This window comes from Anas acuta, chromosome 12 (assembly GCF_963932015.1).
Source record: "Anas acuta chromosome 12, bAnaAcu1.1, whole genome shotgun sequence".
Taxonomy (NCBI): domain Eukaryota; kingdom Metazoa; phylum Chordata; class Aves; order Anseriformes; family Anatidae; genus Anas; species Anas acuta.
In genome coordinates, this window is record NC_088990.1 from 15187956 (window position 1) to 15213261 (window position 25306).

Here is a 25306-nt window from a genome sequence, read left to right on the forward strand (position 1 = left end):
GTGCCATGTATTTGGTAACCACAGTGTCTATTTGCCACTGTAAATCTATGGCAGTTTGTTGGATTGCAGTCCTGTCACTTTACAGGTGCAGGACAAGTGTACCATATGGGGGCTTCTGACTCATACACCCAGATTTTTGGTGAGATGGAAGTTAATATTTTTTATAACAGCTTTTGATAAATCTGCCTTGAATAAAAAGTTAGCTCTGGGCGTATCTTGCAGTCTAAGAGGGAGAAAAGTAAATTTTGGGAGCACCTTATGCAAGTAGCTCCTGAATCTACAAATAGGATAAGGTAACTTATCCTTTAATGGATAAGCTACCATGTCTGTGGGAAACTATTTTAAACAGTACAGTGGGAAAGAGGAGTGTCACAAGTGACTCAAAGAGATGAGACACCACAGACTGGGTTTCAAAGATATGCGGTATTTAATTACTGTGCAGATATCACTGTAATCACAGTATCCATCCAGTGCCCATGGAAAACAATCCACTTTTTGAATGAATTCAGGAAGGTTTGGAGCTGGATACAGCCCAGACCTGTGTTTAAGTTTGCTTAATGATACTACTTTTGAGGTGTGACTAAATAGCATTAAATATTTGCATAATGTGTCTTAGCTGGAAAATTCATATAACTACTGAAAGTTAATTTAAAGCAGATAACTGCTTTGAGTGATCAAAAGCCCAGAAATGTCAAAGCTGCTTGTTTCTATTTAAATTGGTGGAAGACATATGGCTTTTTTGATGAATTTTTACATAGAAATATTACCGGTTACCAACCGGCTGGTTGTTAGGGTATCCCATTGCACGAGGTGACGGGGTGCTGTAATGGACATGGGCACATAAAACATTGAGGGAGAAAGCAGGGTGTGTGTTACAGTGCATCAGTTCCTCTGCAGCGCTTGCCTGTGTGCATCTTTCCTGCCTGCGGAAACCCTTGTGTGACAGCTTTCTGCTGGGCAAGAGAGCATGCCCAGGTAGTTACATTGCAGAGCTCTGCGTGCTCTGAGCTCACACCCCAGTTTGCTTTGCAGTAATTCATTCATATAGTGAGCTCTGATTTCCGTTATTTCATAACAGATATTTGTGTATTTCAGAGCAAATAAATGTTGAAGATACCCAGTTATCCTGTGACAGTTTTTTTAAAACCTTTTAGAAGAATGAAGTATTAAATTTAGACTGATGACAAACATGCAGAAATATATCTACATGTAATGGCATAAGCATGCTAATGTATTTCATGTCTTTATTTTTAATCTGTTATCACTTCATCTGCTGTTAGATCCCTCCCTTCCCTACCCAAGGATAAGAGCTTTGGTGTGACTGCAAACAAACAAACAAAAAATCCTTCTTGGAGAGAAGAAAATATTTTTTCCGTGTGAAGGATAATCTCCTTTTAGGCTGGCCTTTGTGCTTGTGTCCAGGGAGATTACGGGAGGGTACTTGAGAGTGGTGTCTCCAGTAGAGAATGATTTTTCAGACTCTGTTACGGTCATTTATTAACTGCAGTTTGGAACCTGACCTCTCAGGCACTGCCATAACAGATTGTTAAGGTGAAAGTGTAATTATAGGCCAAAGCTGGTGTAAAGTTTTACATATTAAAGAGCTGTTCTTACACTTGCTCTACCATTCAGTTATTTTAGATTTGTGGTGGAAATGAGCTGTCCAGTCTGCATGAATTTAAAGGACCACATTTCACGTTGGCCTGTACTATTATGAAACAGATTACAACCTGCAAGACTTCAAGGGTGTGTGTCATGTCTAGAAGAGGACTATCTGATGCCATACAACTATTTAGTTAATGCGTTCTCTTCATTACTTCTCTTTCCATCACAAACAAAAACTGTACAAATATCTCTACAATTGGTATTTCTTTCACTTGAGGAAAATGCCAACCAACCTGAATGATTTTTTGAGCTATCTTTAAGGATAGGTGTAAGAAAGACGAACAGTTCTATTACCCAAATGGAACTTCAGGCACAGCACATTGAGACACTGATCCCATTAAGGAAAAATGCTGATTTTAAGTGAACTGCCATTGGCAGTTCAGTTGTAACTAGCATTATGGTTCGGGGCTTGATTTGTTTTCTTCTTTATTACCCATAGTGCTTCTCTTTTTATATTGGATATCTTTTTCCCTCTAAGCTGAAAACATTACCACGCCTCCAGAGCAAATATCCAACACAAACAATGGCACATAGTTTTTTTCCTCTTGCTGCTAATACCTTTAATCAGAAGTATAGACAATTCCAAAGCAGCTAAATCAACGCGTGCTGGCCTTTGAGCGCACAGGGTGCTGTTGATGCAGATACCTGATGGGATAACTGAGCATTTGCCACAGCACTGATTTTCTGTGACCTTCCACGTTAGTTATGTTGAAGAGTGGAATTATTGCTGTGTATCCGATGGCTCCTTTGGCTGGCATGGTGACAACTGCAACAGACTGTCAATATCATGTGCTTGGCTTTACTTTTTTCCCCTTAGGGTACTGCCTGTTTTGCTCAGCTGGTAAAGCCCAGCACATCCATACTTGTACTCCATTTTTCTCTAACTACATTTGTTCATGCAATATGCTTTTGGACTAGTGCTTCTTTGCTGTATTAGCCCTTTTACTGTAGTTACTGTTGCAGCAAGGGATTAATGTCTCATTCTCGTAGTTAGAAATGGTTGGAGAGAACCTTGGCTTTTCCTTCTGGGCTGGTTGCCAGTATCCTTGCCAGTAGACAGTGTAGGGTGGTGATGCTAATTTCTCCTATTTAATTGTACTACCTGAGAGTATGTAGTATGGATGCCTCCATACTTACCAGACAAGGCTGCAATGCTTGTTCTTCCATGGCTATTCTCTCCACGTGTCCCGTTTGACTTACTTGAATCATACTTTGTTCCTAATCCATCTTAACTTGCTGTCTTCTCTTCTTGAACTTCTCCTTGCAGTACTGTGATTTTTTTAGGTATCTGCATTTTGACCAATTGATTTGAGATGTTCTTTACTTTTTTTTTTGGTCCAAGTGTGGCCCGTTCATCTGGCTCAATAGATAGTCTAGAGTTTTATTAATCTGCTTGCTAATCCATAACTGACAATCACCCTTTAAGTCAATGACAGTACATGAGAACACGCAGACTAAGTAATTGTTGCTTTTCTTTTAGCAACTGTAGTTTTTTCCCTAGTTCTTCGTATAACTTTTCAGGTCTGCTATGAATTTGGATGTGTATAGCTACTTTTTCAACCACAGGACAGAATATCTTGGCTTAAAATCACATGAGATTTGTCTCTGACATGGACAAGGTACTTGAAGGGTCAGACTCCTACGCTTCCTGTGTAGATTGTGAATGCTCATGAGAATGTTTTCATTAGTATTCATGGAACATTCTCATTCTGCAAACATTCGTGTGAACAGTATTTGTCAGAACCTACTTATTATACCTAAGCCTTCAATAGAAGTTTAACATCCTAGGCCAACATTTCTTTCAAGGCTGTAACAGGTTATTCATTTTATCAAGCAGGCTGTTTGCAACACTGTGTTTAACTGCATGTCAGCCATAGGAAATCATGGATAAGCTACAAGATTGGCTTCTCTATGGGAATTCATGTCGGCTTGCACACAACTTCTTTAGCTAACTCTATTACTGTAAGGTTATTATCAAGTAGATATATGTGGTGCTGACAGCTCCTGACAGGAGAGTGCTTTATTACATAGAAGCTTGCAAAGAAAAACTTCAACGTTACAACATGATAATCTTTTATGCCCAGAAAGCTACATATTGGACAAGAAACCCACATAATTAATATTAATTGTAATGAAGTGTGACAATCAAGAAAGAATAACAGGAGATTTTTCTCTTAAGTCAAGACCTCAATAGAACAGAAGATATAGAGCCAGCCAGAGATGGATGATGGAAGAACACTGGCACTGAATAATTCATGAAAGAACGCAGTAGATTGCATGTGAGGTCTGGAGCCTTTTAAAGGCCTATGAATAGATGACAAAGTTCACTTGGTTCAGATAAATAATGATGAGTCTTAAGAGAGAAGGAAGGCAGAGAATGTGCACGTGATGTAACATAAACTATTAATAAGAGTTAAGGCGTTGTATACTTGCCATGTCAAGTGTGAATGATCAGAACATGCAAAGCAATGTATGTAATGTGTAACATGTAAAGGAACAAAAGCAAATTGACATTCATAATGTTTGGTAATTTAAATGCTTTTTAACTGCATGTTTATGGCATAAAAGAAAATTCTACTATTTTGAGAGCAATATGTGCATTAGGAGCATTAAAACCAAATATGGTACATGAAATACATGGGAGTGGTAGGTAATAAAACATGTAATGAGCAGTGTTGCTTGGGTTATAATAGGTGAGTGTGAGAAGAGATTCTACTCGATTTGTGAATGTCATAATTTGGATTAATATTGTTTCAAGAAATTCTGGTCATGCACTTTATTCGGATCTTAAAAACAGGGACATAAGGCTACTGGAGAGTGACTAGAAAAGATGTTTTGTGCTGAATGAAGTTTCCACTACAGATATGAGAAAGTATTTCTGGGAAAACATTTCTGTAGAGAGACCATTGTACTTAAAAGAAAAAATGTTTGAGTTTTAAGGCTTGTCAACAGGATTTAATAATGGATCTTTTTCTGCTAGCTTCCTGAAAGTCAATTCACAATTGACCATCAGCCTTGTCAGCGATCAGCCAGGCCAGTGTTCCCTTTTGGGGTTCTGAAGTGGCCTAGCTGGCATTAGCAAGGGTCTGATGCGTGTTTCTGGGCAGTCCCTTTGATTTCCTCAAGCTGAATAAATTAAGTGCCACAATAAATGGGAAACAAGTTCTTGGTTATTTTATCTACACTGCTATCTGTCTGCCAGTTTTTCTCCTGGCCAGTAAAGCTGTTGATTTAATTCTTAACATGAAGATAGAAAGTTAGAAAAATTGTAGGTTAAATGTGAGAGGCTAAGCATGTACACTCCGTTTTGAGGAGCGTAATGTTGCAGTGGTGTGGAACAGCAGCTTTTGGGTTTGCAATCCATGCAGGACAAGGCAGCTCACCCCAGGTGGGGGGATTGGGGTTGCAGTGTGTGGGCTGCAGAGGCTGTGCAACATGGTTTCTTTGAGAGCATTGCAGGAGAGAGGTTCAGGAATGCCTTAATGACAACAGTCAAAGGCATAGGAACCTTCTGTAAAGAAATACTAAGCCTCGTGTAGTCCATAGGGATTGGTACATCTCACATTCTGGTGCATGAGGTAGTTTTGTATTGACAGAGGTCTCGATATTCTGCTGCAACCTTTCGTAGTGTTAGCAGAACACTGGAAAATAAACAAGATTTTGTTATGAAGCCTGAAAATTACTGATGCAGCTATGGTATATCCTCTGTCAGATATTTGGATAGTAAACTGAGTTTATTTTACAGTGTCCTACCTTTCTCAATTCTGATGTGACAGATTTGTGTTAATGTATATGGTTGTGCTGTAGAGGTTGTCACAGGGAAGTGAGAAGTTCTGGCAGCTGAGTACAGGGCATTTGGGAACTATCAGTGTTGGGAGTGGTGTGGGAAATGATTTGGAAGCTGGGTATGAGCATGTTGTTTCTGCCTTCAACACTGAAGGAGCAAACAATAGTTTCAACTTGCAATTCAACTGATATGAATGGATAGTTGACACTCCATATTCCTATTGTTTTGACTGTCAACAAATCCAAGAAAACTGTGTTGAATGGGTTCTCATGTGATGAGTATTTTCTTATCTGTGACTACAAGAGTAAGGATGAAACCTCAGGTCTCTCCTCTGGGGTTGTAGCTAAGTGTGAGCACTGGCCAGGTGGTGTGGCCGCTCTAATGCCTATAAGCAATGTCAGCAAAACATTCCCTGTAGCAGGAGAGCTTATTTTTGCTGAAAGGGTGAAAAATAAACATTGCAATTAACAGAATATCAGAGTTACTTTACTTGTGTACTGTACTAGCATTGATACTGGCAAGGGAGTTAGAAGCTGCTTGGTTTATTTTTTTTCAGCAAGTATTTGTATTTGAAAAGAGTTTAGGACAAGTACTAGTTTCCTTTACTGCATCATTCAGCATTTGTTGTGGTCACTTGAATTAAGGAGCTGAAACTTCCAAGTTTACAGAAATAGCAAATCTAGAAAACAAGGAAGCAGCCCTGCATAGCAAGTCAGGAAGGCACATGTAATTGTAGCAAGGTGATCACTGAAGACAGATACTTGCAGATGTGATTGTAAGAGCAGATGGCAAAAGGCACTTAGCTGTAGAAAATCTGTTATTGTAACTGAAGTCTTTCAGGAACAGATGTAAATCCTAGCTTTAGGTGGAGTAAAGCTCTGGAATAACCAATAGGAGCTGGCTGGCAAGATGGTCTTCTACACATGTATATGCTAATGTAAATGTCCTAATGCAAATTTAAGCATTGAAAAACATTGTGTAGATTTGGGAAAATCCCTAAAATTTTAATTCCATAAGCAAAGTATTTTGGCAGCACATGACAGAAATAATCCTGTTCCCAGATGTTTCATACTATTGCAGTTGAAACTACTTGTATGGCCTTCTTCAAGACAGCTCTAAAATAGCACAAAAGCTTATTGGAATATGAAGCAACTCATCATACACAGTGCAGCAGAGCACTATGTGTGAACTCCTAACATTGCAGTCTTCTGGGGAAATACCACAGGGAACTAACTGAGTCTTCACCATGCTTTAAAGCATGTCGATTAGAGAGCAGGGTGGAAGAAAACTCCTGAAACTGAGGGAGAGGTAGTCCTCTGCAGATATATATGGATGCCATAGCATACCATATGCTGGCATTTCTGGGCTGCGTGCTGACAACTGACTTGCGTGCTGCAGATGACATGGAGGAGTCTGAGTATTCAGACTTCTTGGGCACTAAGGTTTGTGTGTTCTTTAGTACATTTGGTTGTATGCATACGTCAGCAAGCTGAAAAGCAGTTATTTTTCACTCCGAAAATGGAGTCTTAATAGAAATGTTTAGGTGCTGAACAAAATCCACAGAAAAGCGTGGGAAATGTGTTGCTAAATCCCTGAGAGGGGTGGGTATTATCAGTTTAGTGTTTTAAAAAACATGTGGAGCCTTCAGGTAGGAGAACGCTGGCTCACTTTTTAATTAGAGAATTTCAAATGAGTAAAAATTCCCAGCCCAAAGCTGAAGAAGCTTGTGCTGCCTCAGCCTAGAAGGTGCAGGAAACACCTTTCAGAGTCACCGTGCTGCCTTGCACGAAGCTGTGGTAAAAGCCGTGAGTATCCCCTCAACGTGCCTCAACACAAGGGCTGCGGGACCACCCGAGCGGCACAAAGGCAGCTGAACGAACGGGGACGTTCCTGTGCAAAGAAGAGGGCCCCGCTCTGCCTGCCTCACCCGCCTTGCCGGCCGCTGCGGCCCCCGAGGTCCCCACAGCAGCACGGGCAGCGCGGGGCGGGGGGGTGCGGGCAGCTCGCTGCCCTGACGGGGCCGGCGCCAGCCGTCGAGCGGCCGCTCGCTGCCGGGCGTCTTCCCGGTATCCTGCGGGACCCTCCAGCCCTCAGGCCGGCGGCCGCGGGCAGGCCCCTCAGGCCCGGCGCCCCCCGGCCTCGCCGCCTCAGCGCCCACCTGGCCGCCATCTCGCGGGCCCGGCGGCCTCGGCGCGGCGGCTCCGCGGAGCTCCAGGGCCGAGCGGTGACTCTGGGCGGGGAAGGCGCCGCAGCCCCGGGAGGTTGGGGCCGGGCCCGGCTGTCCCTGAGGAGAGGGGCCGGTGGCAGCCCGCTGCGGTGCCGAGGTGCGCCCTCACGGGCTGAGGGAGCACGAAAAGCTGCCCCTTCGCCAGAGCCCCAGCGCGCCGACTCCCTGACAGGACTGGCTGCTTGTGCTTAACAACTTTCTGCTGGTATTTTGACCCTTCAATTGGCGGCTTGATTACTTAGGTGATAATAGTCATTGCCTTTTGAAGTACCTACGCTTACTTATGACGATCTTAATTTAAGTGCAGAGGGCGAGTGGCAGTCTTACTTCATGTTTTGCCTTGTGCACGCATGTCTTCAGCTAACAGGCACAGCGATTCACAGCTGTGACCTGCACCCTGGTGTGGAGCCTGCAGGCCTCTGGACACCGCTGCTCAAGATGTAAAGACAAATCAACTGTGTTTAATCAAGATGATCAATCACCGAGCAATTCGCTTGCTATGCCAGGGCACAAAAGAGGGCATACATTATCTAAGGGGATTATGACTGTGTTGTTTGTACAGTGTGAGGTGCCTTCTCATGTGGAAGTAACTTTAGAAAGAGGATAGGTAGATGTGCTGCCATGGAATGGGTGAGTGGTAGCATGAACTGCTGAATCATAGAGGATGGATGGACAAAAACCCAACAACACTATTTTAGAGCCAGCAACATGTACTCAACAATCATGGTACTGGCACAGAAAAGGGCATAGTTAAAATCAGGTAAAAAAAAAAAAAAAAAAGTTAGTGAGTCAATGTCATAGTTATGTATGCACAGAAGATATATTTCAAAGGGAATTTGACTCAAAGGGAGGATGATGATCTGTGATCAGGGGGTGACAGGCACTGTATGTACCTTTCAGATGCGCTCTCCTTTGCTGTTGCCATCCACCTGGAGTGTTGAAGATTCTGGACAAGGAACTCAATGTCAGTTTTTGTTTTCTTAAACTCTAGATATGTGTTGTGGGGCAGTGAGTATCCTATTTTTTTCCATCTCATCTACAATTTTTAATCTTTTTTCTCACCTTAAAAGCTAGAGAGTGTGTAATTGCAGCAGCAACAACTTGAAGACTATCTTTTTTCCTTAAAAAAAACAGCAAAACTTAAAGTAGAAAAAATGTTCATCTCCAAATGTTCATGGCAGGGTTCTCCCAGAGCCATAATTTGCATGGCTTCTTGACATACTGCTCAAAATTAAGTGTCTTTTCATATTTGGCTCTTAAGTGATTCTGTAAGGTCCTGTTTAACAGCCTCATGACAGTATGGCAGTTGTCCTATTAAATGGCCAAATATAACAAAAGCAAATAAAGAGATAAACACATGGATGATGGTACTTACATTATCACCTAACTGTCTAAATCAGTGGCAGGCTTCAAATATCTTCTCTTCAGCTATTTGGATTTATATGAATTATATTTTACTGTAAATACATTATTTTCCTTGCTGCATGGTAAATCCTACCTGAAGTCAACTGTGCAGGTGCAACAAGAGATTTCCTCTGTGACAAGAGTCTTGCTAAAGATGGAAATTTTCACTGTGGACCAACACATCCCACTTCTGTGAGCAGATTTGTCCTGGAATACAAAGGACTTCTATTTGGTAAGTACAGTTATTATATACACACGATATAAAAGACTTGGAATTAAGGAGATGCAAACACTTATAAAATACTGTTTTATATAGTGTATGCTTTCTGGTTTTGTGTTTCAGCCAAGCATGTGGTTCTTAGCACTGCAAATGGTGGTACTGCTGATTCTTACATGCTTTGTTATTATGAGTATGGATAATATCTGATATCTAAAACTGAGGAGAACTTGATTAGAATTTTGAATATTTACCAATAATGAAATAAAAATACAAGTTAGAGGGAGAACCCTTATAAACTGATGTTTGGTCATACAAGAGTTGCTGTAAGGGAGGACTGGACAATAGGAGCTTAAAGTGAGGCTGGATCTATTCCAAATGCTTTTTTAAGGTCTTATGAAAAATTAAAGTATATATGATGTTGAGCACTTAGAAATTTAATTATGAAAAAAAGAGTGGCTAGCTGCAATCTCTTGAACTCACAATAACATTCCTTTCTGCATGTCTATGTAGTATGCAATTACATGTCTTTTTAGACGGAAGTTAGAAAATAATAATTTCTTTTTTATGAAACATTGTTAGATAAGAAACCTGGTTTGAGTTTAATAACATCCTGTAAGGCAGTTTTTCCATGCTGTAATGTTACAAGAGAAGAAGAAGAAACATGTTTTTGTTCTTTGTATGACCCCAGAGTAAGAATGCACCTTAGGTATTTCCAAGCTAACATAGGAAAGCTATGTAAATAATGCTTTTATTCCACAGTTGAGCCCCCCTTTAATTAGGGAAAGATGCTAGTTTGTCATTAGATGGAATAGGAAGCTAACTCCAGCTGTAAGCCTCGCTTTTTGACCTATAATTCTTGGTTCTGTGGAGCTATCTGGAATATCTCCACATTTCACAATCATTAACAAATTTAACTTGCCAGCTGCCTTGTGAGGTAGGTGAGTACTGTGTTAGCATGCTTCTACAGATGGGGAAACTGAGAGACATTATTCTGCTTTGTTGCCTGAAAAAGCACTTTGCACAACATACAGAAGACATGCTTGCCTGCAGGAGATTACAGCCTAAGTACAAACATAACATAACAAATGGATACCAGAGAACAAAGGAGGTTGAGGTGAATGAAAAGAAGAGAGAGGCAGCAAGACCATGTGTTCATTTGGGGAGTGATATGCAGAACTTAGTGCTGTGGCCATAGATATTATTTTTAATAATATTTCAGTTTTCTCAGTGATGTCACGTTTGTGGAATCCAAAACCAAGGACAGATTTGAGAAGTATCGTGGACACAGATAAAAATTATGCTAAGCAACATAGAGGTCAAATTTGTAGGCAGAAAGCAAATTAAGTTGTTCATCTATCACAGACAACGTAATAGAAGGGTTGGCAAGCGATGGCTTGAGTGAGACTTAGCTGACTGAAATGGCACTTGGGTTTACCTCCTATTAGCATAATAGACAGTGCCAGCTGCTCTGGGCAGGCCAGCAAGTTTGCCCCCCAAAAGCTCATGCCAGCAGTTCAGGGGGGAGTAGAAGCAACCAGATGCAATCTCTTTTCCTTAGTTTCCCTCTACTTAGAGCAGCTTTTTTGCATTTTCTGAGTAATCAGCCTTGGGTGATAGACACGTCCTAGACAATCCAGAGGAAGAAGGAATGTTCTTTCTGTGAGATGATGCTAAATCTGTGGGTGTTTCTGTAATAACTTTGGAAATCCAATTCTATTTCCAAGTGCTGCAATCTCCATTTGACTTACTGTGAGCCTCCTACTATTTGATTGCCTTAAATAGTTGAGGACTCATCTGTAAACATATACAGTCATGGTCGCTGAAAAGCTGCAGAACCCTAACAAGGAGGTTCTGTAGAATTACAAAACTGAAATAAATTTAGAAAGAAAGAACACTGAAGCCCAATGAACATTTGAGGCAGTGTCACTTGTGATTTTGGGGATAAGTGTACCAGTATTACTTTTGCTACATAGAAGGCTGTGTCATTTTGGATGATAATACAGAATATTTGCTTTGCTGCTAATGCTTTTCAAAGATGCATTAGGTCTTGCATTAGCAGCTGTCTGCTGTTTTGGTGCAAGCAGATAAAACTGCAGCCTGTATTCAGCAGCTAAACAGTGTTTCTTCTTTTGGGCTATAGGATTGGGACCCTTTGCACAGTGGTTTTGGTTCTTACCTAGTTAAATGCACAGTGTTTTCTATTAGAAGTTAACCTTCAACACTGGGGAGAGGGCGGTGGCATTAATGTGTGTTATTCAGTGCTCTAGAAATAGCTATTACTAGGTTTCATTTTCAACTCTAATATATTTTTGGATATAAAGAAAAGATTCCTAGGCCTTTATCCATAGGATCATTCATGTAAAAAGTTACATGCAGAGAAGGGGAAAATAGAGCTTGGCTACTCAGGGCTAAAAACGATTGGCTATATTTTGATTAATATTTGTCATAAGCGCCACTTAATGTCAAATGCTTATTCAGCTTATGATTTCAAGTCATACAATGCACTGCATTATTGTAGGTAGGAGACTTTTGGGCATCTGGTTCTTAAATGGAACACTTTGCATTCCGAGGCATCCCTGAACATTGTTGTTAGAATTGTCATTTTAAAAATGTTTTTGTCCTGCTTTTAGAGCACACTTAATCTTTTCCCCATTAATCTGCTTTCCCTAATTCTTCTGAAGGATCCCCCACCTGCTGTGCAGGCTACACAACACAGCGAATCTAATCATGTCTGGAATTATCATTTTTATCAGTTTAATCCATATTTTTCTGTTATTTGTTTTTGAATATCTTAGACATTTTATGTACTGTGGTGAGTAATGGAGCAATTGTGGTGGTTAGTGTCTTTTCAAAAAAGCAGTGACAATACAGCTAAGATAATAAATTGATTTTCTGGAATGCAGCATTAGTGTTCCATGTACCAAGCTTGATCCCTAGATTTATAGAATATATTTTAGTCTTCAAATTGTGGATCATTTGAGAAATCACGTCTCTGTGTTTAACTGTTAGAACAACTATTCTGAATAGTCCTGATTAATACTTGCACACCGATTGTACACTCAGCCTTCTGCTACCTTTCTAAATTTGTTCTCATACTTTCATGTGAAGTCGTAAATTGTTAACTTTTTTATGGGAAGCTTTTATAAAATGGCTTATAGCTTACAGCTAAGACAGTAAGTATTCTCTTTATGCTACAATTTGCTTTCACAAAGCATAGCTTCAAAAATCTGGAGAGAACACAATCTTAACTCAAACCAAGAGACACTTCTGTGGAGTGCATTTGAATTTACAGTGGTCTAAAGAGAGAATTTAACTTAGTGTTTCATTCCTTATTCCAGTACCTTTGTTACTTAGAGTCCTTAATCAAATGGTAGCACTGGCAAGGTCTTCATCTAATGAAGTAACTGTTAGCAATACCCTGTACTAATTTGGAAGATGATGTTTTTGTTATAAATATGAGGTGCTTAGGAGCAAACTAGATAACTTCACCTAGATGTCGTCATAAATAGCTGTGGAAATGCCATCCTGATTTTGGGGTTTCATCCTTTTCGTGATAGGTATTCCGAGTAGGCTGTTCAGGCAGAGTTGATTTCTCTTCTGGTCCTGTCCTTTGCTTTTGTTTTGCTGTGAGGCTGTGGGATGCTCAGCGTTGGCTGGCTGCTTACATTTATATAAAGGTCTAGCACTGCTACATTGGCAAGGCTGTTTTGTAAAAATGTAATTTAGCAGAATTCTTGCATAAACTAACAGACTGTAAACCATTTGCAGAGGGTTATGGTTTGTACTGTTTTTGTTCAAAGCAGGACATTAGGGCTCCAGCCACATTTCATTATCCATTTGAGTAACTTTCCTCAATTTAGAGCTCTCTGCCTAACCATGAGCACTAAATTAATGCTAGATTTTCACTCTGCCTAGTGGGAACACTAAATAGATAAATAAAAATCATTTCAGGATAATTGTAGGTGCTGTGGGCTGAAAGCCAAACCAGGCCAGTTCAGCCTTTGAGCCCTGTCTGCCTGCTTTACTTTTTTCCTTGCCCATCATAATAGGGTATTCAATTATAATCTTTTCTCTGTATGTACAGTGGAGGTTTGCATACAGTGGCCCAGAGGCATTATTAATCTCAGTGCATTTGGAGAGTGAATGAAAAGACTAAAGGTTTAGGGGAAAATCTCTCCCCCCGTAGCTGTATTCATCACTTAAGGTCTTTGTCAAAAATGTACTTTTCTTGCTTCTCCCTCCATTCCTTGGAGCATAAGCTAGAAATGACTCCAGAAGTTAGAGGACAATGGAAGCATTAGCACAGGGATTATGGATCTTCATGTGCAAGATGGGGGGTGGGGAAAGGAAGAGACAGGATAGAAATTTAAAATACATGGGTAGACTGGTGTTTACCACTGCATATGAAGCAATAATGTAATCAATTTGTGTGAAGCTTTTCAGGCCAGTGGAAAGATGTTATAGAAGGGCTCTTTCTATGGCTGGCAAATGGATGATTTAAGTCGCAAGTTTTAATATAATTGTCTAAAGAAAATGCTTGAGAAAAATAACACATGTATTTGATTTAATCAATTATGGCAAATCACAAGCTGCTGGAAGAATTCTTCCATTGGGGAAAAACAAAATCCTCTGGATCGGTTCAGTGAGTGATTCTTGATTCTCAGTTTTCTGTGTGCTTCCCTGTAATATGCACATGGAAACTTTAAAAAATACCTTAGTGTTTTGGAGAAACTGAATGTCATGGCTACTATTGAAAGGGTTTGTTCAAGTTGAGCTGGGGCATATAGGTTCATCAGCTGGTCAGGTGTTAAGCATTATGAATCAAGCTAGCTTGATTTTTTTCAAGGCAGTTTCCTGCATGTTTTCTACAACATGAGTAGCTTGGATCAGCAATGGAATGTGATGGAGCAATTAGCAAAGTCATCCAAGTCATAATCTCTATTTGTCGTAGGTTAACCATTCATAAATCTTAGCATTCCAAATCATCAGACCACTAAATATTGTTCTTTCCTGTGAAGACACTAGATTTTGGTGCTTTATATTTAATGTTGGTGGGCAAGCTGATTTGAAGCAATGGAAGTAGCATTATTGCTGCCCCTGCTTCTATGAAATTGCTTTACCCCATCTGTAGTTACACAAAATTGCTTACTGAGCTTATTCTGGTCTTCCCATGCAGGTCCAGCAGATTTCCTTTGGTAACTCAGTTCCTTAAAACAAAAGTAGCTGCTTACTTCTTGCTTCTGATGTACTATGTCCTTTCCAAATATTTAGGTGCTAACTATTATTTGGAGAGGTTTTAAGGGCACAGCCAATGCCAGATTTGCCTGTGCATATCTAAGTAGGAATCTTAGAACAATTTCATATGTAGCTGAAAGCTGCCATTCTTATGTGATGCTGACCTAATTAAGCAGTATTAAAAATTATTCTAAATGACAAATCAATTAGTCTTCTGTTCCCCTGCTCACCCTGCCCTCTTGATAGAATTTCTACAATGACTATTTAAAAAAAAAAATACTGTTTGAACAACCTGTTAGTGTCTAAAATAAAAAATGCAGGAAAACCAACCCCAAATTAAAACTAAACAAACAAAAAAACAAAAAACACTAAAACGGGAAATAAAAGCATCAGAACTTGTAGAATTCCTCAGTGGAAGGCTTCACGCCTGCCTACTAGTAAACTGGTATTGTATGGAATCTGATTTAACCTGGATAATGCTTTAACAGTGTCTTCCAGCATAAAAGCTTTAACATTTCACATCAGGACCTTGATTTACTTACCATCTGCTCAGAGGTCTGTCATCAACAGAGATGATTACTAGCTCCCTTCAGATAACTGGCGTTTGGCAGGGTTCTGCTAAACAGTCTATAACCTTGAAGAGAAGGAGTATATGATAACTCATGCATATCAGTTAACCTTTAAGTGGCTTAATAGTCTTTCCCTAAATAAAACTGGTAAATACTGCTGTTTTATCCTGCTTTTTTTGTGTGTGTGTGATCTTTTTCCCCCCACTAATTGAGTAAAAGCTATGGAGACCTTGGGAGCAGGAGATCAGTGAGGAGGAAATGTCCTCTGTTTTGTTTTTGTTCTGCATTAATTTCCTTAACAAATTAGTCCGTACTGTACTTATACTTGTCTGTGTTATTCATGGCTGCTGCAATGACATTTCTTTTGAAAGAGTTTAGAGATGAATGTATTTGTGAATAAAAAAAAAAGAGCTAGTCTTGCTATCTCGTGCAACTTATTCCAGTAAACTCAGGAAAATTATTAGGATCAGTTTGTCAGAAGTCAAAGTATAAAACTGACTGACCTCAATTTTAGCTTTAATATTGTCTGACATTTGAAGAGGCTAATAATGCATTTATTTGACTGTCAAGTTAATGACTGAATTGGTTGTTAAGTTGAAAGAGAAGAAGAATATTTCTAAAGAGGCAGCTGCATGTTTAAGTATTCTTAGAATTGGTCAGATGTCGGTAAGGCAGGCTTACTAGTATTTGGTTCCGACCTAAGCACATTAGCAGTAGTTAGACCAGGGTCTCTTTTAGACCAAGTGGCCAGACACTCCTGTAAAATTCATGACTTATTTTAAATTTAACTGATAGTTATAGAAGTCAGTATGGAACTAGATTTTTCAAAAATGTGGCAGTGCTTGAAGCACTGTGGGTTCTGCCAGCAGTGTCATTTACTGGTGTGCACAGCAGAGCGGCCAGCTACCAGGTATCTCTTTCAGTATATGGGTTCATCTAGAGGACATATGGGAGGCTTCTTTTTGTGTTTCCTTTTTATTTTTACTCTTTGTTCAGATTCACTGTTCTGCATGGATTTTTTGATGGTTTGGGGTGGAAGATTTTCAGGGTGAGCTGGCTAGTGTTTCTCTTTAGACAACTGGAAACAGTGCTCCTGTTAGTTGAAAATCAAATCAAAAGTTTATGCTGTGACCAGAACACTGTATTCTACCTACTTAAAATTCTTTTCTGAATTTGTTATATAGTATGGGGACAATTTTGATGCTGACTGGGTCCAATTTGTAGCAGTAATGAGAACTATAAGCCTGGGCAAAGAATTTAACTAAAGTAAGTTTGATATCTTCTCTTCTGCCAGAGATTTAAATAGGTTTGAACCTACAGCACACAAACCCTTTGGCTACTGGAGGAACAGTTCCTGCAACATAATTGTTTACAGGAATCTCTTTCAGAGAGATTTCCTCCTAACGTTTTGAGCATCCTCTCATTGAAAACTGTTAAAATAGGTTAACTTAGGTCCTTTCAGTCAAAAAAACAAAAACAAAAGCAAAACAACCACTCTCAACAATAGGGAGAATGGGTGGTGGAATGGTGGCAAGCACACTTCATTCACAACAAGGCTCTATGGTTGAGGGCTTGCAATCAACAGCATTTTAATTGGGGCAGGTGAGTGTAGAATTTGGTGTGGAAAGAAAAGAGTAGAGAGTCAAATACTTAAAATCTTTGCAAACTTGGCTCACAATTTTTCCAGCAATGTTTTAGCCTGGAATGTCTGTGGTTAAATGCTTCTTTATTCTACTGCTCAGAAGGAAGTCAGAATTAAAGGTGACTTCCTAAGGAAAAGGCCATGTGCATGCCACTTTCAGGTTTTTACACTATGATGGGAAGCAAACTTCCATGTTCACTCTGGTGTCCTTTTTTTCTAGGTAATTCCTGTGAGTTAGCACGGGTTTTTCCTCGATACGTAAATTTAATGTCCCGCCATGCTAGGTGATAACTTCTCACTGAAGTAAGTCAATGCACTGAAGGTCTGATAACTACTTAATTCCTTTTGCATCCATTTGACTAGCTTCATATTAGTTAATAAATGGATCTGTCAAGTGTGTTCAGTGTTTCAAGCAATTGAGAACGTCCCAGTGCTGTCAACGTGATAATGAATTAGTAGATGCTGAACCGTTTTTGTGACTGAAAAAAATGGGCAGTGGGGCTTGCTTGGGTTACTGTTGGACAAGTAGCAAGAAAAGCATCACTGATGAAAAAATTATCTATGTCCATGATATTTTTTTTTTTCTATTGAGAATACTAAACTTGCATCATACATAAAGGGCTGGTAGATTCAGAGGCTGGGCAGAAGTCTTAACTACAATTTGCTTTGTGTTATTTACCTGGAGAACAATAATGAAAGAAGGTGGCTGTGAGGCTTGTTCCTGTGGAAAATTATCTGAAGATGCATGCTAGCCTTGCATGTTAGCAGCTTGCTATAAACATGTGTCAAAAGAAAGCTTAGTCTAAACAAACAGGACTGTCGTTACTGTTGCACACAGAGAACACAGACATAGAATAATTAGCTTCCAGTTGTGTAACAATGCCAATCTGCTTTTAGGTCTCTGGAGGCCAGCTGGGAATTATACAACAAACTATCCTTCAGTCTTCAGTTCTGTAAAGCAACTGAGTTACAGAAGGAGATGTTTTAATGCTTAATTCTTAAAAATGTTTCGCAATAATCTGTGGGATGGCTTGTCTATCAGCTTTAATGGCATTATGCCTGATGTGCATTGTTTACTCTAAGATGAGAAGCTGAATAGCGTAACTCTGAATGGTGACCAGGTGCAGCAACACCTTTTTGTATTGCTTTCGAATTCCTGACTATGCACTAAGACTGCAATTATTTGGATAAGGTTTGGCATAAAACACCATAATTTGGTTCTAAAGGAGCCAAAATTAGCTTAGCCATGATTAGCTTATGAATATTTCTGTACTGCTAGTGATTGACAGGAGTCCCATGGACTTCATACTACAAATAGATATGATTTATCCATTAATGAAAGTCGCCTTGTTATTGGTAGGCATGTTAAAATAAAAAAAGCCACTCTGCAAATGCATTGTTCTGGAAACACTTAAGCTTGTTGATTACTGCACAAGCAGTATTCATAAGCATCTGTTTGTATTGTAAGCCACCGTCTCTGCCCATGCACATGCTTCTTTTCATTTGTGGATACATATGAGCGCAGGTTATGAACATCGTTTGTGAAAATATCTGAACAGTGGTATATTTAAGAATTGGCCCTCTGCTGTGCATGAGTTCCCATTCACCAAAGGCTCATGTGACAGAGGTCAAACACAGTATGATCTTCTTTTTGGAAGGTATTTAACCTAAATATTAAAGCTAGAAGGACTATACACTTCTGCAGAAGTTTTTTCTTCCTGATCTACTCTAGATTGTTCAGGTTTGGGACACTTTCGGTGGGATTTTCAGAACCTTTAGTGTCTTTCTGGTGCTCACCTAGAATAGGTGAGCTTGAATGCTTAATTCTGAAGATATTTTGCAAAATAGTAGTTGCAGAATGCAGGCTACCTGTCATTCAACAGTCTGCTCTGCTCCAGTTGTGTTCTATGTGAGCTTCGGGGAAGCTGAAAAGAAAACATGGTGTAAACAAGCCTGTTTCTCTTTGAGAGAGGGAGAATTCATTGGTACCAGAACATTGACTTTATAACTCTTTGCCTGAATTACTCTCCTTGGAACTCTCCATAAGTTAGATTTGATTGTTTGTATCTGCATCCCATACTTTGCATTTTATATCATGCTCCGTGAAACTCAGTATTGTGTGGATCTTCAGGCAGTTTCCATTTTACTTTGACCTTCCGTGAAGGATCTTTTCTGTCTTTCCAAGTGTCACCTACACTAATACCGTAAATTGTTTTACCAATCTTCAAAGCAAGGAGTGTTTTACACAAAGCTCTGTAAATGTAAATATCTCCCAAGTGTTACATTTAAATGAAAAAAAAATATATTCCTAATGTTAAAACACAGGGGTTGAACTCTGATTTCTAGATGTAAGGCTGGATTAGTTAGTAGGCATCAGCCCCTCTGAGCTGAAGGAGCACAAATTAATGGATTTTCATCTGCAAGTGGCTGGGAAAGGAAGGAAGAATCCTGGGTGGACAGAAATCAATTTCTACATGTTGATTCTTCTCTGGCCTGTGAGTCTTTAAGTCCTTTGCTGATGTTGTAAGTTAGAGCAACCTAAAGGAGCCAGAATAAATTAGGGCAACCTGCCCAGAAGGAGCTCTAACCATGACACCAGTCCGTTCTCCCACTTCTACGCAGAGTGGAGCTCTGGCACACCAGGAGAATCTCCACCTGTTTTCTGACTTTGTTCTGATCATCTGAGGTGTCAGAGATACAACTGCATAATTATTTCTTAGGTACTTAATATTCTTTTGATATACTTTTTGTATTTAATTTTCTAACTAGCTAGTCTTTCTGTCAAATGTCCTAGCTATGTTTCCCTGATTTACTTCATCTTTTAAGACTAATGATCTCTGGAGCTGTCAGTAGTATTAGATGATTTTATAGGAGCATTAAATGTTTGGAAACTGTCCCAGTTTCTGCATCACCTTTAGATAAGGTGATCTTCTGTTTAAAAGTTCTCCATTGATCTTCTTACTTTTAAAGTTCCTCCAAAATACATGAGAGCAGACTGAAAAAATAAATTAGACCTACAGAAAATGCTTTCTGCTAAACTTACTAGAAGTAGGTAAGTAGAAGGTAATGCAGTCTGGTCATGAACTACTAGCTAAATGAAAAGGACCACGTCTTCTGTCATCCTCTCTATTGCTCCGGATTCAGAATCTCACAGCTCCACTCATGACATGGTTTCTGTCTGGTAGTTTAGTCTTGTATGCTAAACTTGTATTAATTGCAAATTTTTTTATACTTTTTTTTTCTTTTTTTTCCCCCAAGTAATTCTTGCAGATCATCATTTAGCTCTATTTTCAGCTTTTGAGAAGCCATTTTCATGTAGCAAATATTAAAAGGTTTAATATTAATTACACAAGCTTTGGGGAAACAGTCTTGAGAAAGTAGGTGAAATTACTCAAGATAGTCTTCAAAGTGGGCCAGTCTTTTTATGGCTACTTTGAATATTTTTTCCATATCATAGATTTCCTGTGTGATCAGGATCTAGGCAGGGTAACCAGTAACATCCTATTAAAAATTTATTCATTACATTTTGCAGTGAACGTTTGCACCATGATGATGGTAAATGCAAGCCATGTCTTAATTTTTAGAAAGATTATGTAAGGCAATCACTTACCTACCTTGGGGCAATATTCTCTTGCAGATATGTGGGTGCTTTACAGAGATGTCAGGAGTAAAGATTTCAGGTGTTGATTCCTGATTCAAACTTGATTTTAATGAAAATATATTTATGAAAAAAAGTATGTAATTGACCTGTCTTTGTTCATCTGAATGTGATTGAGAAGAGAAATTACCAAAGGTATCACTTGAAGCATATAGAAACTGTTACTGTCACATGCAAACACAGAAAGGAAGAAAAAGCCTCTAAATGCTCTCAGGTTTCAACTGAGATGAATTACCTCGATAGATACCCAGCAGTTCTGAATATGTTTCAAAGAATGTTGTCGCTATAATAAAAAAATATATGTTCTTACTACAATTCGGGCTGTCAGGAGAGGCTTGGAACAAGTCTGACTGGAATAACAAATTGTCACTAGTCCAACTTTATAGTGGGTGTCAGTGGGCACCAAGCCTATTATGCGGAAGGAAATTCTTACTGTAAATGTGTTAAGAGGCCCTTTAAGGCCTCCTGGCTTGCAGAGTCTCTTCCACACATAGTAGTGTGCTATGCTTTTCAAAAAGGGCCATGTCACACAGAACTGAAGACTTAAACAAGATCAAGCATGGGCTGAGGATCAGGACACGATTTTTTGAGGTAGTTGTCTTCCTGGAATCACCTGTTTGTTTCTTGATCCAATATTTAATATTTTGAGAACATTTACAGTTATTTAAAGGCAAGCAGGAAAAGTTCATTTGTTAAACAGAGAACCCAGCCCAGAAGCAGTAAGTTTTGAAGCACTGTGTGGGAAATGGACCAGCATTCTGGTGACGTGAAGTTACAATAGGAACCAGTGGGGGGAACAGCCTGTGGATGGTTTTGGAAGGCTAACTTCTTATCGCGGCGTTCTGTTCCTCTAATCCAACAGAACTGTAAATCATTAGCTTTGAACAGTCTCAATACAAGTGTGTCCAGAATATGCATTTTTAATCAACCTTACAATTCTGCAGAAACAATGCCTTCTAATGTTTAACAAAATGAACAGCAATATCAAATAATTTGATTGTCAGAAGAAGCTGAAAACCTGTCTGGGATGATAGATATCTGTAGATTCTTTAGATGGAAGCCCCTTGACCTTGAGTTGAGCAATACTTGGTTCATAGTGATGAATGAAAGTTAGCTGGATTATCAGAGTCAACAGGGGACAATGGTTTTAAACTTCAAAGAGTAGATTTAGACTAATAAAAGGAAGAAATTGTTTACCATTACAGGGTCAGACAGCGTAACTTGTTGCATACACAAGTTGTGGATAAACCATCAGTGGAATTGTTCAGGTGGGATAGGGCTTTGAGCAACCCAGTCATGGCAGGGGTGTTGTACTAGGTCCCTTCCAACTGAAACCATTCTGTGATTGTAAATGTGGAGGGTAGTTTATATTTGTAAGGAATGGAATGAGCCTCTTGCTATATTAATTGCAATTAATTATCTTGGTAAACAGTAAGGCCAGAAAATATAGTGCTGTAGTCTGAAGTTAACATATCAAGCAATCAAAAACGTAGCAAAAAAAAAACAGAAATCAGTATTGCAAGTGAAATAACCCACCATAAAATCAATTTTAACACTGAGAAGCCACATTTTGCAACTTGAATTTTAAAGAGAAACCACACTTGTCCTGGGTGGGAGTTGTAGAACTGCAGGTCTTTGGAGCTTGTAGCTGCAATACTTTGCTTCACACAGCTCTCATGCAATACTGGGGAAAGGAAAGAATAGGATGTGATCTATACTGTCTAGTACAGATTTTGTTGGAAGGATTAAACTAGTTAATTTTGATCAGACATGCCAGCTACGAGGCACAATGACCATGATTTCTGCCATAAGTAAACAGAACAATTTTACAATCGATTCATTGACTTGTGACTGATGGAAAAGGTTTATGATCAGCACAGTATGTTCAAATCATTCCTTTTTCTTAAAAACAAAACAAAACAAAACAAAAAACACAACCACCAAACCAAAACAAAAAACAAGGACCACAAACAACAGAAAAACAGACCATCAGGCACAGCCTGTGGAGACTGCAGAGCCCTGTTGTGCAAGCCAGTCAATAAGGAATTACAGTAATCTAATCACGAAGAAAGACAAAAGTGTAAATAGCCTTTTCAAAGGCTTCCTGAGATGGAAGTGACAACTACTTGGCAATAGCATTTTCAAATGATCTGGAGATGTTCTTGTACTGGAGATGAAATACTCCTCTGTGGTCTAATATGATTCTTAAATGTTTCCAGCTCCTACAGAAACCACTTGATTGCAAACCGGAAAAATATGTGCTGGAGGAATAACCTCCTTTGAGCTTCACAGCCAAGGGGCAGTATGACTGCCTTGTTCAAGGAAAGTTTGACACAGGGGATTCGACATGCACCACAAATGCCACTGATGTTATTCGGTTTGCATCTTTATTAATGGACAAGCTTGTATACAGCCTCTCTGGAGAACCATTGCTCTTCAGGCCAGTGTGACATGTATACAGTGCCTCCTAATGCAGAACTTCCACATCTCTTTGGGGTGCAGAAGGACTCGCCAAATCTTTTACAGTGAGCAAGGTCAGGTTGCACTCTTTGTTCTATACAGGCCTTTGAGCTGAAATTTTGGACAGCTTAAATTCATTATTGTTGAGTTTTTAAACACTTGAGAGAGTTTTTCTTAATGTGTTATTTGGAAAGACATTTTCCATTTCATACTCGGAGGTTTTAGGAGTATAATGCTGTCTGATAGAACAATAAGGTTTCTTGCAACCACAGTAAGAATTCAGCACTTGTAGTCCTCTGGAGGAGGAAAACCACATGTTTTAAAATTAACAATAAAAGGAAAAGACAAAAGTTATAAAAGAAAACTATTACTAAGGATGACTGAACTCTGCAGTATTCTATTACTGAGCCTGTTAATAAAACTTTGAGCTAACTACAATCTGTTCGGTAACAATTCATCTGGAGGTGTATATTGACTAAAACCCAAGACTGATTCTCTTGTAATTCCAATTACACTATTTACTGCAGAAGTTCAGAGCTTTCTCAAGGCTAACCCTGCATCAAATGACTGCTTTGCTCCATTATGTAACTTTAAGGTTGTAATTCTAAGGATTCTTAGTTGTACAATCTTCCATTCTTGCAATGGATACTAATCATAAACTTGTAAATCATGTTTCTACTAGAACCATTCTGTAGCTGTCCCCAAGCGTATGAGATTAGAAGGAAAGCGTTTTAAAGCTCTGCCTTTTCCAGCTTGTTTGCCTTGCGTGTCTGAGAGCTTCCTCTGCCTAGTTGTTTTCCCTGGTTTGGCAATTTTTATTCTCATGCTTGTCTTTGGGGACTCTTCTCCATCTTTTTAAGAGTCTGTGGTAGTAGGAGCAGTAGTGCTGGAACTCTGCAGGCAAACATACTCACAAAAGGAATATTGAATGAAGGGACAAGTATTAAAAAAAAACAAAACAAAAACCAAACAACAACAACATCAACAACAAAATAATAATAATAATAAAACAAGGTAGACATGGTCTCTTATGAGGTGTCAAAATTGTGAGAAAAATGTGTTTTGCTCTTAGATGGGTTTATGAAAGGCAGGTCCTGCTTGACTAACCTGATCTCCTTCTATGACAAAATGATGCACTTGGTGGGTGAGGGAAAGGCTGTGGATGTGGTCTACCTTGACTTCAGCAAGGCTTTTGACACTGTTTTCCACAGCATTCTCCTCAAGAAACTGGCTGCTCGTGGCTTGGACTGGTGTATGCTTTGTTGGGTTAGAAACTGGCTGGATAGCCGGGCAAAGAGCTGTGGTGAATGGAGTCAAATGCAGCTGGAGGCCGGTCACTAGTGGCGTTCCCCAGGGCTCGGTGCTGGGGCCGGTCCTCTTTAATATCTTCATCGATGATCTGGATGAGGGCATTGAGTGCATCCTCAGTAAGTTCGCAGATGACACCAAGTTAGGTGCGTGTGTCGATCTGCTCGAGGGTAGGAAGGCTCTGCAGGAGGATCTGGATAGGCTGCACCGATGGGCTGAGGTCAACTGTATGAAGTTCAACAAGGCCAAGTGCCGGGTCCTGCACCTGGGGCGCAATAACCCCAAGCAGAGCTACAGGCTGGGAGAGGAATGGTTGGAGAGCTGCCAGGCAGAGAAGGACCTGGTAGTGATGGTGGACAGTCGGCTGAATATGAGCCAGCAGTGTGCTCAGGTGGCCAAGAAGGCCAACGGCATCCTGGCTTGTATCAGAAGCAGTGTGGCCAGCAGGGCTAGGGAAGCGATCGTCCCCCTGTACTCGGCTCTGGTGAGGCCGCACCTCGAGTACTGTGTTCAGTTTTGGGCCCCTCGCTACAAGAAGGACATCGAGGTGCTTGAGCAGGTCCAGAGAAGGGCGACGAAGCTGGTGAGGGGTCTGGAGAGCAAGTCCTATGAGGAGCGGCTGAGGGAGCTGGGCTTGTTCAGCCTGGAGAAAAGGAGGCTCAGGGGTGACCTTATTGCTCTCTACAGGTACCTTAAAGGAGGCTGTAGCGAGGTGGGGGTTGGTCTGTTCTCCCATGTGCCTGGTGACAGGACGAGGGGGAATGGGCTAAAGTTGTGCCAGGGGAGTTTTAGGTTAGATGTTAGGAAGAACTTCTTTACTGAAAGGGTTGTGAGACACTGGAACAGGCTGCCCAGGGAGGTGGTGGAGTCACCATCCCTGGAGGTCTTTAAAAGACGTTTAGATGTAGAGCTTACGGATATGGTTTAGTGGAGGACTGGTTAGTGTTAGGTCAGAGGTTGGACTAGGTGATCTTGGAGGTCTCTTCCAACCTAGATGATTCTGTGGTTCTGTTATCTGTCAAGAGTTGCCTTTTTCATGGATAAAGCTTGTCTATAGAATGTAAGACTCACTTCAGAGCCTGAAGAAAGAAGGGGATTACTTTAACCATCATCAAATTTAGGCAAGAGAAT

General features: G+C 40.0%; 1 protein-coding gene and 1 long non-coding RNA gene across 2 annotated transcripts in view; one reads left to right on the top strand and one right to left on the bottom strand.

Moving 5' to 3' along the window:
• The window catches only part of LOC137863093 (uncharacterized), a 508128-nt gene that overhangs the window by 38156 nt on the left and 444666 nt on the right, over positions 1–25306 (bottom strand). The gene's annotated exons all lie outside the window — the stretch shown is intronic.
• The window catches only part of RORA (RAR related orphan receptor A), a 409489-nt gene continuing 392769 nt past the window's right edge, over positions 8587–25306 (top strand). Inside the window, exons 1-2 of the mRNA XM_068695954.1 lie at positions 8587–8687; positions 9184–9315. The gene's annotated coding sequence lies outside the window, so the exon portion shown is untranslated. The remainder of the gene's footprint in view (positions 8688–9183; positions 9316–25306) is intronic.